Source organism: Oncorhynchus mykiss, chromosome 6 (assembly GCF_013265735.2).
Source record: "Oncorhynchus mykiss isolate Arlee chromosome 6, USDA_OmykA_1.1, whole genome shotgun sequence".
In the NCBI taxonomy this organism is placed as follows: domain Eukaryota; kingdom Metazoa; phylum Chordata; class Actinopteri; order Salmoniformes; family Salmonidae; genus Oncorhynchus; species Oncorhynchus mykiss.
Window position 1 is genome coordinate 47,924,110 of NC_048570.1, and position 14,462 is coordinate 47,938,571.

General features: G+C 47.1%; 1 protein-coding gene and 1 long non-coding RNA gene across 2 annotated transcripts in view; one reads left to right on the plus strand and one right to left on the minus strand.

Annotated features, from left to right (window-relative positions):
• The window catches only part of LOC118964888, a 510,365-nt gene that overhangs the window by 198,479 nt on the left and 297,424 nt on the right, over positions 1-14,462 (plus strand). The gene's annotated exons all lie outside the window — the stretch shown is intronic.
• LOC118964890 lies at positions 9,429-10,208 on the minus strand. Its single transcript, XR_005052134.1, has 3 exons — positions 10,161-10,208; positions 9,897-9,978; positions 9,429-9,477 (listed from the first exon to the last, which is right to left on the minus strand). It is a non-coding gene; the product is annotated as an uncharacterized LOC118964890 (long non-coding RNA).

Sequence of the window (14,462 nt, forward strand, 5' to 3'; positions counted from 1 at the left end):
GTACACTGCTCAAAAAAAGAAAGGGAACACTAAAATAACACATCCTAGATCTGAATGAATGAAATATTCTTATTAAATACTTTTTTCTTTGCATAGTTGAATGTGGTGACAACAAAATCACACAAAAATTATCAATGGAAATCAAATGTATCAACCCATGGAGGTCTGGATTTGGAGTCACACTCAAAATTAAAGTGGAAAACCACACTACAGGCTGATCCAACTTTGATGTAATGTCCTTAAAACAAGTCAAAATGAGGCTCAGTAGTGTGTGTGGCCTCCACGTGCCTGTATGACCTCCCTACAACGCCTGGGCATGCTCCTGATGAGGTGGCAGATGGTCTCCAGAGGGATCTCCTCCCAGACCTGGACTAAAGCATCCGCCAACTCCTGGATAGTCTGTGGTGCAACGTGGCGTTGGTGGATGGAGCGAGACATGATGTCCCAGATGTGCTCAATTGGATTCAGGTCTGGGGAACGGGCGGGCCAGTCCATAGCATCAATGCCTTCCTATTGCAGGAACTGCTGACACACTCCAGCCACATGAGGTCTAGCATTGTCTTGCATTAGGAGGAACCCAGGGCCAACCGCACCAGCATATGGTCTCACAAGGGGTCTGAGGATCTCATCTCGGTACCTAATGGCAGTCAAGCTACCTCTGGTGAGCACATGGAGGGCTGTGCGCCCCCCCAAAGAAATGCCACCCCACACCATGACTGACCCATCGCCAAACCGGTCATGCTAGAGGATGTTGCAGGCAGCAGAACGTTCTCCACGGCGTCTCCAGACTCTGTCACGTCTGTCACGTGCTCAGTGTGAACCTGCTTTCATCTGTGAAGAGCACAGGGTGCCAGTGGCGAATTTGCCAATCTTGGTGTTCTCTGGCATATGCCAAACGTCCTGCACGGTGTTGGGCTGTAAGCACAACCCCCACCTGTGGACATCGAGCCCTCATACCACCCTCATGGAGTCTGTTTCTGACCGTTTTGAGCAGACACATGCACATTTGTTGCCTGCTGGAGGTCATTTTGCAGGGCTCTGGCAGTGCTCCTCCTTGCACAAAGGCGGTGGTAGCGGTCCTGCTGCTGGGTTGTTGCCCTCCTACGGCCTCCTCCACGTCTCCTGATGTACTGGCCTGTCTCCTGGTAGCGCATCCATGCTCTGGGACACTACGCTGACAGACACAGCAAACCTTCTTGCCACAGCTCGCATTGATTTTTCCATCCTGGATGAGCTGCACTACCTGAGCCACTTGTGTGGGTTGTAGACTCCGTCTCATGCTACCACTAGAGTGAAAGCACCGCCAGCATTCAAAAGTGACCAAAACACCAGCCAGGAAGCATAGGAACGTGTGTGTGTGTGTGTGTGTGTGTGTGTGTGTGTGTGTGTGTGTGTGTGTGTGTGTGTGTGTGTGTGTGTATGTCCTCTCACTGTCAACTGCAATTATTTTCAGCAAACGTAACACGTGTAAATATTTGTACGAACATAAGATTCAAAAACTGAGACAAACTGAATAAGTTCCACAGATATGTGACGAACAGAAATTGAATAATGTGTCCCTGAACGAAAGGAGAAGGGCAAAATCAAAAGTAACAGTCAGTATCTGGTGTGGCTACCATCAGCATTAAGTACTGCAGTGCATCTCCTCCACATGGACTGCACCAGACTTGCCAGTTATTCCTGTGAAATGTTACCTCACTCTTCCACCAAGGCACCTGCAAGATCCCAGACATTTCTAGGGGGGAATGGCCCTGTCCTCTCCATCCGATCCAACAGGTACTAGACATGCTCAATGGGATTGAGATCCGGGCTCTTTGCTGGCCATGGCAGAACACTGACATTCCTGTCTTGTAGGAAATCAGCCATACTGCTCGTTCTGTGCGTGGTGGCATTGTCAAGCTGCAGTGTCATGTCAGGATGAGCCTGCAGGAAGGGTACCACATGAGGGAGGAGGATGTCTTCCCTGTAGCGCACAGCATTGAAATTGCCTGCAATGACAACAAGCTCAGTCTGATGATGCTGTGACACACCGCCCCCAGCCCATGACGGAACCTCCAACTCAAATCGATCCCGCTCCAGAGTTACAGGCCTCTGTAACGCTCATTCTTTCGACGATAAACGCAAATCCGACCATCACCCCTGGTGAGACAAAACCGCGACTCGTCAGTGAAGAACACTTTTTGCCAGTCCTGTCTGGTCCAGCAACGGTGGGTTTGTGCCCATAGGCGACGTTGTTGCCGGTGATGTCTGGTGAGGCCTGCCTTACAACAGGCCTACAAGCCCCAGTCCAGCCTCTCTCAGCCTATTATTCAGTCTATTCAGTCTGAGCACTGATGGAGGGATTGTGCTTTCCTGGTGTAACTCGGGCAGTTGTTGTTGCCATCCTGTGCCTGTCGCATGTACCGATGTGGGTGTTGTTACACGTGGTGTGTGCAGGTGTTGCTACACGTGGTCTGCCACTGCGAGGACCATCAGCTGTCCGTCCTGTCTCCCTGTATCGCTGTCTTAGGCGTCTCACACTACGAACATTGCAATTTATTGCCCTGGCCACATCTGCAGTCCTCATGCCTTCTTGCAGCATGCCTAAGGCATGTTCACGCAGATGAGCAGGGACCCTGGGCATCTTTCTTTTGGTGATTTTCAGAGTCAGTAGAAAGGCCTCTTTAGTGTCCTAAGTTTTCATAACTGTGACCTGAATTGCCTACCATCTGTAAGCTGTTAGTGTCTTAACACCATTCTATAGGTGCATGTTCATTGTTTGGCGCCACCAAACAAGAGGCTGGAAGTATGGGAGTGGGATCCATGGACCGCTCCTCTGTGTCATACAGCCGGGACAGTGCGTCTGCCTTAACGTTCTGGGAGCCTGGTCTGTAAGAGAGGGTAAACACAAAATGGGTGAAAAACATGGCCCACCTTGCCTGACGAGGATTCAGTCTCCTCGCCTCCCGGATGTTTGCGATGGTCAGTCCAGATGAGAAAAGGGTGTTTAGCCCCCTCATGCCAATGTCTCCACGCCTTCAAGGCCTTGACGACAGCCAACAGCTCCCGGTCCCGCACATCATAGTTTCGCTCCGCCAGGCTGAGGTTCTTCGAAAAGAAGGCACAGGGCTAAAACCCATATGGCATGACGAGGTACTCATAATGCCCTAAGGTGGTACTAAATGCCGTCTTACGCTCGTCTCCCTTCCGAATACGCACCAGATTGTACGCACTCCTGAGATCCAGTTTATTGAAGAAGCGAGCCCTGTGCATTGACTCAATGGCCATAGCAATAAGTGGTAGGGGGTAATTATACCTCACCGTGATTTTATTGAGACCTCGATAATCAGTGCACGGGCACAAACCTCCATCCTTCTTCTTCACAAAAAAAGAAACTCGAGGAGACAGGTGAAATGGAGGGCTGAATGTACCCCTGACGCAGGGATTCGGAGACATATGTCTCCATAGCCACCGTCTCCGCCTGCGACAGGGGATACACGTGACTCCTGGGAAGTGCAGCGTCTACCAGGAGATTTATCGCACAATCCCCCTGTCGATGGGGTGGTAAGTGAGTCGCCTTCTTTTTACAGAAGGCGAGAGCCAAATCGGCATATTCTGGGGGAATGCGCACGGTGGAGACCTGGTCTGGACTTTCCACCGTAGTAGCACCAACGGAAACCCCTAAACACCTACCTGAGCACTCTCTTGACCACCCCGTGAGAGCCCTCTGTGGCCAAGAAACAGTGGGGTTATGACAAGCTAACCAGGGTAGGCCCAGCACCACGGAATACGCAGGAGAATCAATAAGAAAAATACTCATATTTTCCCTGTGACCCCCCTGCGTTACCATACTCAAAGGAGCGGTTGCTTCCCTGATAAACCCTGACCCTAATGGTCGACTATCTAAGGCATGAACGGGGAAAGGCATATGCACAGGAACAATGGGGATCCCTAAACTATGAGCTAATCCTTTATTAAGGAAATTCCCAGCCGCGATTGAATCTACTAGCACCTTATGCTGGGAACGCAGGGAAAATTCAGAAAAAGTAACAGAGACAAACATATGTGCAACAGAGGGCCCTGGATGAGAATGGTGCCTACTCACCTGGGGTGATGCCAGATTGCCCTGCCTGCTACCTCGATTCCCAGAGGAACCAACCCGGCACAGTCCAGCAGTGTGACCTCTGCGGCCACATATGGTGCACGAGAGGGAACCCCCTCCGGTCTCCCTGCACTCTGCACCTCCCAGCTCCATGGGTATCGGAGATGGAACAACCAGACCCCGATCTGGACGTCCGCGAGTAGCCAGCAGGTTGTCCAGCCGGATGGACAGGTCCACCAGCTGGTCGAAGGTGAGGGTGGTGTCTCTGCAGACCAGCTCCCGACGGAGGTCCTCACTACAGCGGTAATGGTCGATCAGGGCCCTGTTGCTCCATCCAGCACCGGCAGCCAGGGTCCTAAACTCCAGCGCAAACTTCTATACGCTCCTCATCTCCTGCCTCAGATGGTAGAGGCGCTCACCCGCCGCTCTGCCCTCGGGTGGGTTGTCGAATACTGTCCGGAAACAGCGGGTGAACTCCTCAAAATCGTCCAACGCCGCATCTCCACCTCCACACACAGCGCTGGCCCACTCCAGGGCTTTCCCGGTGAGGCACGAGACGACGGCGAAACTCTTCTCACGGTCCGATGGAGCTGGGTGGACCATGGCCAGGTACATGCTTAGTGTTAGGAGGAAACCCTGGCATCCGGCAGCATCTCCGTCGTATCCCTGTGGTATGGATAGATGGATCCTGCTAGGTTCAGGTGGGAAAAGGGGTGTTCAGGGTAGACCCCCGGTTGTCCTGGTAGAGGCGCTGGAAAAACTGTCTCCCAGCGGTCCATATTCTGGACAACGCGATCCATGGCTGCGCTCAGTTTGGAAATCATCGCCGCATGTTCCATGACGCGCTCCTCCACCTCCACGGCTGGGGTACCTTCTCCTGCTGACATCATTTTGGTCAGAGATTCTATCACAGTCGTGTGTATAGGTGGCAGGGAAGTCAGGCGCAGGATAATTCAAACTTGGTGGAATGGAGTAGTTTAATAACTTAAAACACATAACTCCAAAACCATGAAATACAATGAAACAAAGTGGGTACGAGGACCCGTCGCGCACCAAATACAAAACACGAATACTGAACATAAAACAATCTCTGACAAAGACATGAGGGAAAACAGACGGTTAAATACACAACAGGTAATGAATGGGATTGAAACCAGGTGTATAGTAAGACAAGATAAAACCAATCGAAAATGGAAAATGGATCAATGATGACTAGAAGACCGGTGACTTCGACCGCCGAGCACCACCCGAACAAGGAGAGGCTTCGACTTCCACAGACGTTGTGACACCCACAGGGTGGGCTTTTCATACATGCAGGATTTTCTTTCCCAATGTACCTCTAAATGTATTCTGCTCAACCAGTATCTCCGTCTCAGACAGATGACAACAAATCCCCAGCAACACAAATATTGATAATATCTCTCTGACTGGAATAAGGTTCTCAATGGCAAGGCTTTTCTTCGTCAAAGAGAGACATCCATACAACGGTAAAAGAGCACCCGGATCCCACTTTCTCTCACATTTGACACCGTTCAGAGGTAAATCAGGCACTCCTGAGATAAACACTTCATATGATGCCTGCCCTGTGCCTGAGCAGAAAGATGAAACTGACTCTGAAAGCCCCACCAGCTCTACCCAGTACTGCTTTATCTGCTCTGTCGGAATGCGGGAGACACTGTCAAAGGAGATGAGGATATCAAAACACAATGCTACACTCCAAAGTGCTGCCGTGGGGCTTTCCTGAGCTGAACAAACTAGCTGTAAAACCTCTGGCTTTCACTGGCTTCTAGATCAGAGCGCTTGCATCATTGCTATTTTACAAGAGAATGAGAAATCGACTGAAGGGAAACAGTCAACCATGTTTCTTGTTTGAGAAATTTGACTTCATCTTGCCTCATTCTTAAAAAGCTAGGGATGAAAATGATCTATTACAATAATAAAAAGCTACAACAAACGAACGCACAATTCTGTATTTCATCACGTTCTACCTCTGTCAAGACACACACACACACACACACACACACACACACACACACACACAGGGAACAAGAGCAAAAAAGTGCGGTCATTCATCTACTGTCCTTAACACCATGACAGCTCCTGTCCTCTGAGGTCTGCTGAAACTCCTACTCCCCCAGGTTTAATGGGACCAGCCATTATGACCCTCAGAGGTTTCCTCTGTGCTGTGGTTTCTGGTTTTATGTCATGCCACAAAAATCCTTCATGCTTAGCTCTGCATTGACCCACAGTGAAATCCTCAAATCCCTCTCTAACACTCACACTCATAACTACAATGACCTGTTTGGTATGGTTATATAAGACAAATGGTTATTTAAGGCAAAAACTAAAGTAGGGTGGTTGGTTAGGGTGGAGGGGTGGGCATACAGTATAACACGGATGTCTAACGATCCAAAGGTTATGATTTTGAATCTCATCACAGACAACTTTAGCTAATTAGCAAACTTTCAACTACTTACCACTTTTTAGCTACTTTGTAACTACTTAGCATGTTAGCTAACCCTTCCCCTAACCCTTATAGCTAACCCTTCCCCTAACTCTAACCTTAACCCTTTAACCTAACTCCTAAACTTAACTTTAACCTTAACCCTAACCCTAACCCCTAGCCTAACTAACTTTAACCAGGTAATTTGTTTTTGATGGAAGAGGGAGGTGCAGACATGGGATAGATGGTAGAAGAGCAATGATAGACGCTGCCATCGGTTTTCTGAAAAAAAGTGCCAGATTTTTATTTTATTTCACCTTTATTTAACCAGGTAGGCTAGTTGAGATTAAATTCTCATATACAACTGCGACCTGGCCAAGATAAAGTATAGCAGTGTGAACAGACAACAACACAGAGTTACACATGGAGTAAACAATAAACAAGTCAATAACACAGTAGAAAAAAAAGAGTCTATATACATTGTGTGCAAAAGGCATGAGGAGGTAGGCGAATAATTACAATTTAGCAGATTAACACTGGAGTGATAAATGATCAGCTGGTCATGTGCAGGTAAAGATACTGGTGAGCAAAAGAGCAGAAAAGTAAATAAATAAAAACAGTATGAAAACAATAGAATCTCACCATACCTTCTCTGCTATGCAATCTGGTTTCAGAGCTGGTCATGGGTGCACCTCAGCCACGCTCAAGGTCCTAAACGATATCTTAACCGCCATCGATAAGAAACATTACTGTGCAGCCGTATTCATTGATCTGGCCAAGGCTTTCGACTCTGTCAATCACCACATCCTCATCGGCAGACTCGACAGCCTTGGTTTCTCAAATGATTGCCTCGCCTGGTTCACCAACTACTTCTCTGATAGAGTTCAGTGTGTCAAATCGGAGGGTCTGCTGTCCGGACCTCTGGCAGTCTCTATGGGGGTGCCACAGGGTTCATTTCTTGGACCGACTCTCTTCTCTGTATACATCAATGATGTCGCTCTTGCTGCTGGTGAGTCGCTGGCCCTTCTTTGGACACTGTGTTGACAGGCCTCCAGGCAAGCTTCAATGCCATACAACTCTCTTTCCGTGGCCGCCAATTGCTCTTAAATACAAGTAAAACTAAATGCATGCTCTTCAACCGATCGCTGCCTGCACCTACCCGCCTGTCCAACATCACTACTCTGGACGGCTCTGACTTAGAATACGTGGACAACTACAAATACCTAGGTGTCTGGTTAGACTGTAAACTCTCCTTCCAGACCCACATCAAACATCTCCAATCCAAAGTTAAATCTAGAATTGGCTTCCTATTTCGCAACAAAGCATCCTTCACTCATGCTGCCAAACATACCCTTGTAAAACTGACCATCCTACCAATCCTCGACTTTGGCGATGTCATTTACAAAATAGCCTCCAATACCCTACTCAACAAATTGGATGCAGTCTATCACAGTGCAATCTGTTTAGTCACCAAAGCCCCATATACTACCCATCATTGCGACCTGTACGCTCTCATTGGCTGGCCCTCGCTTCATACTCGTCGCCAAACCCACTGGCTCCATGTCATCTACAAGACCCTGCTAGGTAAAGTCCCCCCTTATCTCAGCTCGCTGGTCACCATAGCATCACCCACCTGTAGCACGCGCTCCAGCAGGTATATCTCTCTAGTCACCCCCAAAACCAATTATTTCTTTGGCCACCTCTCCTTCCAGTTCTCTGCTGCCAATGACTGGAACGAACTACAAAAATCTCTGAAACTGGAAACACTTATCTTCCTCACTAGCTTTAAGCACCAACTGTCAGAGCAGCTCACAGATTACTGCACCTGTACATAGCCCACCTATAATTTAGCCCAATCAACTACCTCTTTCCCTACTGTATTTATTTTATTTATTTATTTAGCTCCTTTGCACCCCATTATTTTTTACTTCTACTTTGCACATTCTTCCACTGCAAATCTACCATTCCAGTGTTTTACTTGCTATATTGTATTTACTTTGCCACCATGGCCTTTTTTTGCCTTTACCTCCCTTATCTCACCTTATTTGCTCACATCGTATATAGACTTGTTTATACTGTATTATTGACTGTATGTTTGTTTTACTCCATGTGTAACTCTGTGTCGTTGTATGTGTCGAACTGCTTTGCTTTATCTTGGCCAGGTCGCAATTGTAAATGAGAACTTGTTCTCAACTTGCCTACCTGGTTAAATAAAGGTGAAATAAAAAATAATATTTAAAAAAATATAGAAAGCATCTCAGAGGGTTGATCTAGCTGCAGATAGCTAATTCTCCTCTATGTGTTTTCCCCTTGCTGCTAATAAGCTCTTACCAATCTAACTAAATTAATAGAGAACATCTGGTTATCTGACAGTCTATGCAGCAACTATTGTATTAGAGTCAAGCTGTGGTTATTTTATTTATTTTCCTAGACAAGTCAGTTTAGAACAAATTCTTATTTACAATGACAGCTTAGGAACAGTGGGTTAACTACCTTGTTCAGGAGCATAACAACATATTTTTACATGGCCAGCTCAGGGATCTGACGCTAGCAACTTTTTGGTTACTGGCCCAATGCTCTAACCACAAGGCTACCTGACGCCTGAAGTCCTGCCAACTCAAAAGCTGAACAATAAATGTGTAACCAAGGGGGAACTAGTGCATTTCTCTGAGAAAATCTGCTTCAGTATTATCAATCTTCGAAAACATTTGAAATTCTTGTAAAATCATTGGCATTTATTTGATCAAATAGACTTTGAAAGGTTAGACATGCAGAAATTCCTCTTGTCAAAAGTCTTGCTGTTACAAAAGTAGTTCTTCATGCAGCGTAACAGGTTACAGGTTCTTCTTGGTGAAGCGCCTGAATGGCTTCATCATTGCTGAAAAGACCCTGACAATCAAGGATCGTTTTTTGACAGGCTGAGATATGGAGGGAGAAACCTCTCCAATTGGAGCTAGAAACACAAGAGAAATGGATGGGGTGAGAGAGAGAGAGAGAGAGAGAGAGAGAGAGAGAGAGAGAGAGAGAGAGAGAGAGAGAGAGAGAGAGAGAGAGAGAGAGAGAGAGAGAGAGAGAGAGAGAGAGAGAGAGAGAGAGAGAGAGAGAGAGAGAGAGAGAGAGAGAGAGAGAGAGAGAGAGAGAGAGAGAGAGAGAGAGAGAGAGAGAGAGAGAGAGAGAGAGAGAGAGAGAGAGAGAGAGAGAGAGAGAGAGAGAGAGAGAGAGAGAGAGAGAGAGAGAGAGAGAGAGAGAGAGAGATTCAGTATAGTAACGTTGAAAAATAACAAGTGCTATGAGTTTGATAGGCATTCCTATGTTTCTAACACACACCTAAACAAAACTACAAGCTATAGCAGAGCTCTAAAACATCCTTACCTATGCAATGTCTATCAGTAGAGGGAATCTCAGTATGGTCTTGGACTGAATGGCAGTCCTTTTTGTTTCCTCTCTTGGAACGCTAACAGAAGAAAGGTAAAGAAAATGGTACAGAGAATAAATAAATGGAACACTTCTGAATCCATGGCAACAATTTAGTGGTGAATAAAAAATATTTATTTCATGTATTTGTCTTATCATAGCCACATCAATAACATCAGCACCTAACTGGAACCAAAAACAAATGCTAACTCCCTGCTATACCTTGAAGTTGATCCTGAGTTTGGTCATTGAAAAGCAAAGGAAGCTCATTCTTGCTTTCTGCTCAGCCCCCCTCTCCGTCTTAGCCTGGTCTGATGGGTTTGTTGCAGCAGAAGCTGGTCTTGACGCCTCCTTGCATCCCTGTACCAGCTGCTGGGTCAAGGACTTTACCAGGACTCTGTCAAATGCAGGGTCCTGGGAGGAAATAGCTGCTTGCAGGGTGTTATAAGAGCCAAACTCCTCCATGAGGTTTTTATGTACACCTCTGAACACCCTTTGGATGTTCAGGTTCTGGGAATATGCCTGTGTCCTGGAGAATCTGGATGCAGCACAGAACTCAGACAGGACTTGTCTGATGAGTTGCTGAGATGTTTCTGTCAGATCTGCTGCCTGTTGGGAGGGTCCATCTAGGGCTGAGGGTCTGATCTCCGATAGCAACCTTATCACCAGTATGGTGACAAAACAGATGCCATCATCTTTGCTGGAATCCATCAAGTACTGCAGTGGGAATGCAGTGGCACTGCTGATGTCCGGGATGATTAAGAGCTCCCTCAGATGGCCAGAGCTGCTAGGGATACACACCTCCTTCTCTTCAATGTCAATCCCCTCTCCCTTTGGTACCAAAGAGGTTCCCTTGCTGGTGAAAGACGGAGTGGAGGATCGAAAAGAGACTTTAGCACTCGGTGGTCGGCTGCTGTCAGTCATTGGACTGTTACGATGCAGGGGTTCATCTGTGTGTGCCATCATCTTTGTCTTTAGGTCACTTGTAGAAATCTCTGGCATTTTAGAGTCCCTGGTGTCGATGCAGGAGCTCCTGACGATGGGGCAGGTCAGATCAAAAGGCACTTTGTCAGGGATGGGAGTGCCAGGGAGGTTGATCTCTAACTCACACTCTGACCTAGGACCCTTTGAAGAGCTGGACAAGGAACTACGACCATTTAAAGAAGTGGATAAAGATGAACAGGTTCGAGGGATGTCTTGGCAGACTTGTTCACTGTCATCCTCACTTTTCTCAATCTCCTTCAGCATAGTTCCTACCATATCATTGATCTGAAGGAGCTCCCTGGAATCCTTCATTCGCCCGAAGTTTGAGATTTCACTCTGGATAGCAACCAGGATTTCCCCAAGGGTCTCTTTGGAAGGAGCCATTTCTGTCCTTTCGGATCCGGATGGCTTCAGCCCTGTGAAGAAATCCTTAAGTGTGTTCTTCATACTGACGCAGATGTTCTTAGCTGTTGACCAAAGCTTCTCCTCTGATATTTTAACACTCAATTCAGTATCATCCAGTTGGGAGCCCCCGTGGGAGCACTGTGAAACTCTCCCACTTCTTTCCAGTAGCACAGTGTCAGTGGACTCATTTTTCTGGAAAATAGTCGCCATTCCTTTGACAAAGGTTTCCACTAATCCAGAGGCTGTATTCTCAGAGGACATGGAGGACATGGATTCTGAAAGGACATGGATCTCTGATGGTGAGCTAGATGATAAGCCAGCCTGCAGACTTTTCTGAAGACCAGTATGGCTGATCTGTGTGATAAAGGAATGACTGGATCTCATCAGCACTTTACTCACTGCCTCTTCTGCCTGAGTCTGAAAGTCATTGCTAGAGAGCTTCTTAATGCTCTGAATCAGACTAGTTGAGGACTCTGTGATTCTGACACTCTCTTCTGAGCTCAGTTGAGAATATTGAGTACTCACGCTCAAGTCTTCATTGGGTGAGGGTGACTGGGAAATAGTATAGTCATCAAGCTTTGATAGGACACCATCAACAAACCAACAAGCCTCTAGGGACTCATCAGATGAACTGACAACGGCTAAGGATTTATTCTCCACTTTTGATAACTCTGACTTGTAGATGGAAAAAACACTGCTAAGAACTTCTTGAGTACTGGTATCCAGATTGGAGAGACAGAGAGCTGGTATTGGTTGGCTCTCTCTGGGAACTCTACTGTGTTCGGTGCTGGGTAACTGGACCTCAACAGTTGAAACAGTTGCCTTTTCCAGGGTGTCTGAAGACTCCCGAAGAGAAGCATCCTTAGCCACACCTTCTTCTCGAGCGGCTAGAGTTAAAAGGTCCCTCAGCTTTGCTCGTATACGGCCATAGAGTGTGCCGGCTAGAGAGAAGGTTCTCTTCTGTGAAGACCCTGTTTTGTGGTCATTTACAGGAACTGGCCAATCAACTGCTTCACATGTGTCTTCAAATGATGCTATCGTCTCCATGCCTCCCACAAATGCCTTAACAATCACTGTGGCAGTGGAGGTTACAGATGTCAGGGCTGTGCAGCTGGTATTCGGCGGGGCTTCAGTAAGGCTAGGAGCAGCACTAGAAGGCCTAGAGGAAGGAACCATGCCAGAAGAGCTGCTGACTTTCCTTGTAAGGATGGTGCTCACCGCCTTCAGGGCTTTAGACTGAAAGTCGGGGCTAGAGAGGGTCTGAATCTTTCTGGCCACCACACTGGTAGAGGATCCAGTCTCTTTGAGAAAGTGAGTGGTCCCTTCCTTCCCAGATGGACACTCAACATCTAGGTCACATTGAAGATTGGTCAGAAATTTAGACCCCAAGATTGTCATCTTCTTGGCCAGATCCAATAGGATGTTGAAGTCCTGTGCCATTTTGTCCATTGTGCCGACAATGGCCTCCAGCACATCATCGGTCACAGGGTCCATGAGGGGCTCGATAAACCCTACCCACTCTGGCTCAGATGTTTGGCTCTGTAGCTCGGCCAGGATCTGAACCGAGGCTACCCGAATGACCTCCTTGCCTGCTGCTATGTCCTGACTGTCCATAGGGGGGCAACTCCCCGGGCTGGCCTGAATGGCCACTGAGAGGCCAGAGTTAAGCTGGTGTACCACCTCCCCCACGATAGCACAGCTCAACTCGGAGGAGCTGGAGGAGGTGGGGTTGGAGTGACCCTCACCCAGGGATATCAGCAGGCTCTCTTCCGTTACCCCAAAAAGAGCCTTAAGAGGCTCCTCCATGAGGGGAGCCTCTCTAGTTGCAGGCAAGCTCTGCAATGAGGTCTGGGACCTTGAAGATAAACACACAATCACCACTTAAGCCATGCAAATGTAACCAACTGTATCTAATCTGGGTCATTAGTGAGCCTGAAAACCAAATTAGAGCAATGATGGATTACTTCTCATACCACCGTAGTTCTAGAAGCCTAAAGCCAACTGACACGATTTTTTGCCTGATTTTTATGTTTGTACAACATCAGAATATGATTATTTCTGAAAGACATGTACCTGATCTATTTATTCATAGATGACTTCATGGCTTACCCAGTTAAAAATGACTTTCACCTGGACCCACCCCCCCAGTGGCAACATTTCCAGAACCAGAACTTACCAGAACTTAAAACTACAAGGTGTGAATTCCAAGTTAATAATTTATGATAAGTATGGATCAGGTCTTGCAATTATTATGTTGAAATATTGCTGTGAACATACCTCTTAGGCGAACAGCATGGTGATGAGGTCCTGCGAGTGGATTTTTGGCGGCATCCTGCACTGCCATTCCTCCTCCTCTCCTTAGTCCAGTAGTTCATCTCACTGATCAGCAGCCTTTTCTCTCTCTCATCCAGACTGCCTAAGGAATCCTCAGACCCTGTCAGAGAGCACTGGGATTCTGGGGAGGTTGCCCCACTCCTCAGGTTCACCCCCATGATACGAGCTAGCGCTGGTAGGAGAATGCGGAGGGCTGTCTGGGTCACGACTTTAACAATCTTCAGACACAGCATGGAGAGCTGCTCGAATGTGAGCTATGGCCAACAAACAGAGTAATGTTTTTGTCAATCAAGCAATTCCATGACACCATTCCCTATATAGCGCACAACTTTTGACCAGAACCTTATGTGGAGAGACTTACATTATTTTTCATGCCCTGCTGAATCACTCTCCATTGGCTAGAGAAAAGAAAAGAAAGGAAACATATTTTACCTGCACACTGGTGTTGAGTTAGTGGAGTCACTAGATAGCCATGTCAGGGAAAATAAACGTGTATTTATTTAAGCAATTAGCAAGTCCATGAGATATTTTGTTCTTGATTTACAGGAAGAGTTAGGTGTGTGGTTACAGTGATGTTAGGGTTAAGTGTAGTGTTTGAAATCCCATTTGTGGTTAGAAGGTGCACTATGACTATAAATTCAGAGTTGTTGTATGTGAGGTTGGAAAAAGACATGGGACTTGCTCATCAGTTAGACTCCTCAGGAAGGAGAGGAGGATTGGGGCACAGCATGTCCCAATCTTGAGAGAAGGCATTAGAGTTTTCTGAGCCTCCTTCTCCAGCTGCTCAATGATAGATCCCCT